Below are 5,166 nucleotides of genomic sequence, written 5' to 3'. Positions count from 1 at the left end.
TACCTGTCCTGTGGTGTTTGTTGAGAGAGACCTTAGGTATCTTCAGGTGGTGGTTAAAGATGAAATGCTGCTTGTAGAAAGCCGATTTGTAGTGGAGGAGGAAATCAGCCTGAAAAGTTACAATGTTCTGCAAGGCATCAGTTGTTACAGACTTCTTGTCTCCCTCCCTTTTAGTCATATCCATTGATTTGTCCACAGCTTGGCTTGCACTGGGGCTGCAGCACTCTGGAAGTGCAGGGCATTGTGTCATGGATGAAGCTGGAAGAGATGTTCTTGGGTTTGGAGAGCTGGAGGCAGAAGGGCAGCAGGTGGAGGCTTTCAGAGTCTTCAGAAGGTATTAACTGACAGGAAATCACAGACTTGCTACTGTATAAAGCTGGGCTTTATTAGTTTTCAGTTCTGAGATGCTGTGAAAACATGTGCCAACCCTTGTACATTGTCTGTACTCAAGCCACCAAACGAGGCTGGACTGATGTGTCAGTTTAAGGCACTCGTGTTGTCACTGTGTGCAGGCAGGCTTTGTGTCAGGCAAAAGAGGGGTATGAATGGAGGGATGTTCTCTTGGGTGAGTGCTGGTCTGCTGAGCTTTTGAGGTGTGGAGTAACACAGCGAGCCAGCTGTGTTTCAGTCCTGCAAGGTCCTCCCTGTGTCTGCATCCCAGCCCTTCCAGAAGCTGAAACAGAAGCCCTGGATTGGGATGAAAGAGCAGGCAGAGTATCCTGTTTCCATTGTACAGCAGCATCAGGAACTTGCCATTTAGAATTTAGATTCCGTGAATCTGTTTCAGTCACTGCCAGCTGGTGGCAGGGGGTGAGTTCTTGTCTCTTGCTTTGGGGTTAGGACAGCCAGTTCACTCTGTCCTCAGCCTTCAAGCAGCTGCTCTCTGTGGCTGTGGCAGCTGCAAACAGTGGGGCTCCTTGGTCAAAAATTGCCCTCAGCTGAGAGCTGCTAACTGACAATGCTGTGCACTTCGTAATCCTTAAAACTATCTGCAAAGCCAAGGTCTCAGCCAGCTGAAGACCAAACTGTTCTGCTTTGTCTAGAGAAGCATGGGATAGATCCTCCCTTCTAATCTAATCCTGGTAGGTTGGGAGCAATGAAGAGAATGAGTAGGACAGAACATCTGCTCATTTGGAGCAGTGGAGGTTGGATGAGAATTTGTGAGAAGTCCAGTGCACACCTCTGCAGTAAACCAGCCAAGAAATCAATAGGATGGAAATCCTCAGGTGCAGGTTTTGGTTTTATTTGCCCAGCTATTACTGTGTCTCATTTATAGGTGTGTGTTTAATGTCTGTCCAGACACCACTGCAGGGCTTCTGGGATTTTTGTCCACTGTGTTTCATGCGGTGGCCTTCCCAGTTACAGAAGTTGATAAACTGACTGTGGTAAGGAGCAATACCAGAGACGGCCAGCGGGTGCCAGAACAGCTCCACAAAATTCCTAGCATCACTGGGCAGCAGGAGCAACCTGTGACTCGCCTTTGAGGATGGCTGAAGTGCATAGTTACTAAATGCACCCTTCTGTAAGGTGGGGTGGTTCACGTTCTTGCCTCTTGTTATGCTCCTGTTCTCAAAGGAGCTTAGTACCCCAGCACTTGGGGTGAGAAGTGTTACCTTTTTTCCAAAGTATTTCAGTGTTCTATCTGATTCTTGGAAGTTTCATTGTGGGGGAAATAAGAGCTGCCTGTGTGGGATGTGCACCTGTGCAGTGTCAGTTATGGATGTTTTGCTTTTGGCCTCCCTCTGTGCTATGGGATGTTATTTATTTGTTTTAAAAAAACCCAACAAAACAAATACATTTTTGAGTTCATCCTTTAAATGACTTTTGCTAATAGCTTCTCTGTCCCAAAACAAGTAAATCAATGACCTTGGTTAAGTAGAAACAAAAGCAAAACATGCTGTTGGAGAGGAGGAGGATAGTATGGAAAGGGAGAAAATAAGGAAAGGTTTAGGATGCCCAACTAGTTCTTAGAGAATTCCTGATCCCTGGCAATATCAGCATGTAGACATTTAAGAAATGCACCCAAAAGCTATGGAGATGGCACACAGCCTGACAGCCAAGTTCTCTTTTGGCCTGTCTTGCGATGAAGCATCGGCTTGCTACTGTATTCACCCTTCTTTGTATGGAAGAGAACTGCTTGGTGATAAGAAAGATTCACATTCTGTCCAGTCCCTGCCTCTGCATAAACCAAGATTAATTCTCCTATAAACTGATCTGTGGCCTTTGGGGTGTTGGTTCCCTGCTCCCTGAAGGAGGGGACTGGAGAGAGAAGCTTAGTGCAGACTGTTTCCTTGCAGGAAAATTGGCAGCACCAGGACTCTTTTCATGTCTGCATCAATGAAAGTATTGAAAATCTTCCTGCTCACAATTGGGTGAGACCATTTGTGACCCTCCCCAGAAAGGTGGTGTAGAGCTAAGGCAAATTGGAATGATCTCACACAGACTGGTACAGGCATGGATGACCCTTTCAGCTACTTCAAGCTGGACGTTCCTATCATCAGATCAGGGTTCTTGCCCTTAGTCAATCTGGCTTTCTGGAAAGGGAGGCTGACAGTGAAGGCTGGTAGACTCTGATTTTGCTGGAGTTGCACTGCGATTTTTTAAAAAAATTTCATGGTCTGAATTCTGGAATTGCAGGAGCATGGGCAGTTGTTGTGGTTGTTTCAGCCAGTCTGACTGGCTGCCAGAACATGTCACATGGAAGGAGCTTGGGTCCTCTCCAAACGTGTGATTTTCTGAAGCCTGTTCAGGCTCCTCAAAGCAAGGTGTATGACTGAAATGAAGTTTGTAGCTACCATTAAAGATTTGGGAAAGGGTTACATTTCATTAAGGAAGCTTACAGGCTGAAGGGAGGGGAAATATTTCATATTCTGGAAAATATGAACTCTGGTGGATGCGTCAAGCTAAATTGCCTTTAAATAAAGGGAGTTTCAAAGTGACAGTTCTTTTTCTACAGTTCTCTGCTTTCAGTGAAATATGCTCATTGCAAAGATGTGCTGGTTTCGCATTGATTGGTATTTGGTGAGGAGGGAAGAAGCCACCCATGGAAATGGTTTTTCTAAGAGAAGCTGCTAGCACTCTCCTCCGTGCCTGACAAAACCAATCAGTGGCTGGTTTGAATTTTGACAATCTGTTAAATCAATTAAAGACCTGAATACACCTCTGTGAGATTCACATTTTAAGACGAGCAAGCCTGGGAAAGCTCGCTCTTTTTTTTTTTTTCTTCCAGACTGGGAACAGGTAAGAGGCCGGCCCGGCGCCCTCCATGCAGCCGGGCGGGGCAGGGCAGGGGAGGCTGAAGGGGCCCTGTCCCGGGCAGGAGAGGGGAGGCTGAGGGGCCATGTCCCGGGCAGGAGAGGGGAGGCTGAGGGGCACTGTCCCGGGCAGGAGAGGCTGAGGGGCCCTGTCCCGGGCAGGAGAGGCTGAGGGGGCCCTGTCCCGGGCAGGGGAGGCTGAGGGGGCCCTGTCCCGGGCAGGGGAGGCTGAGGGGCCCTGTCCCGGGCAGGGGAGGCTGAGGGGCCATGTCGCGGGCAGGGGAGGCTGAGGGGCCCTGTCCCGGTCAGGGGAGGGGAGGCTGAGGGGCCCTGTCCCGGGCAGGGGAGGCTGAGTGGGCACTGTCCCGGGCAGGGGAGGCTGAGGGGCCATGTCCCGGGCAGGCCGGGCTCCGCTGCTGTTAACATCCTGCCGCCAGCTCGGTTCTCCCCTCTCCAGCACGGTCTCCGACCCGCGGCTGGAATTAATGCAGTACGGGCGGGAGGCCGGCCATGCGGCCAGAGCAGCTGCTGCCATTCTGGCCCGGCCCCTGAGATGGCGGCACGGCCCAGCGCAGCCTGAGTCCATCTCCGTGACTGCTTCGGCCATCGTGACCGCCGCAGGCCCTGAGGACATACCAACTCCTGCACTGCACAGAGGAAACCTGCAAAGCATCCATCCTCTCAAGTGAGAGAAAAGGACAGAGGCAAGGCACCTAGAGAAACAACATAAGGCCATCATGGTCGGCAAAGTCCCAGATGGAGGAGAATGAGGCTTAGTCTTAGGCTGAAATTATTTTGTAAGGCCATGGTGATAGACTGTGATACACTAGAATATCCCTTTAACTAATGGGGAAAAAAAGGGGAGATGGAGTTTTCAAATTTCAGACATGAGCAAGGCATTTGTGCTGAAGTAAGTAAATGCTGAAGTAGCTGTGATCTCCTGAGAAGCTTGAAGAGAGAGAGAGATGAGAGTGATGAAGACCTTTTGCCCCCAGGGACAGAGGAAGAAGAAGACCTCTGTTCCTGGAGATGAAGATCATCTCAGACAGACAAAGAGAACCTTTGCTTTGAACAGCTCGTCTTTAAAACAGTACCCCCTAAGTCAGACCTAGCCCATAAATGCAGCTGTGGGAAGGCTGCATTAAGGTGGGAGGGATTTCACAATTGCAGATTTCTGGGCAGCTGCTGTTCGTGGAAATTGAAGCCACGAGAGAACTGTTTCTTGTGGAGAAGTCTCCATGGCATGGCAAAAGGGACTCCTCTCCCTAAGAGAACTGATGAAAGACTATTTTAGAGATAAACTCTGTATAAGGGTAAACTGACCTAGGTCCCAGGTTTTGTCTCTGTACATTGTTAGTGGGAAAGGAAAGAGGAGTTGGGAGGGGGAGGAGAAGTGTTGTGAAGGTTTTGTTCTATTTTTTTTTTCAGTTCTGTTTAAATAAAGTTTTCTTTATACCTTTTACAGTTTTGAGCCTGCTTTGCTCTTCTCCTAGTCCTAACTTGCAGCAGAAAAGGAGTAAATAATTCTAGTGGGTGCCTTGGCATTTGGCAAGTGCTCAACTTACCGCATTAATTGGTGCATTGGCCGGAAAACTTAAACTGGTTAACCAAAGCCACTACATACAGCAAAGGTGATACCTTCTCAGAATATTTCTCTTAATTGTAAAACTTCATAAATGGTTATGAAATGCCTTGAATGTTATGAGGTATGGTAGTCCTATAACACTACAATATGCTGAATTGATTGATAACCTGCATAGCATTCTCAGCTATGTTGCTGATCACAGAATCACAGAATATTCTGAATTGCCAGGGACTCACAAAGAACATCGAGTCTAGCTTCTGGCCTTGCACAGAACGCCCCAAGATTCACACCATGTGTCTGAGAGTGTTCTTAAAACACTTCTTGAAC

The sequence above is a fragment of the Sylvia atricapilla genome, chromosome 3 (assembly GCF_009819655.1).
Source record: "Sylvia atricapilla isolate bSylAtr1 chromosome 3, bSylAtr1.pri, whole genome shotgun sequence".
Classification (NCBI taxonomy): Eukaryota; Metazoa; Chordata; class Aves; order Passeriformes; family Sylviidae; genus Sylvia; species Sylvia atricapilla.
Note: the sequence above shows the minus strand (reverse complement) of the source record.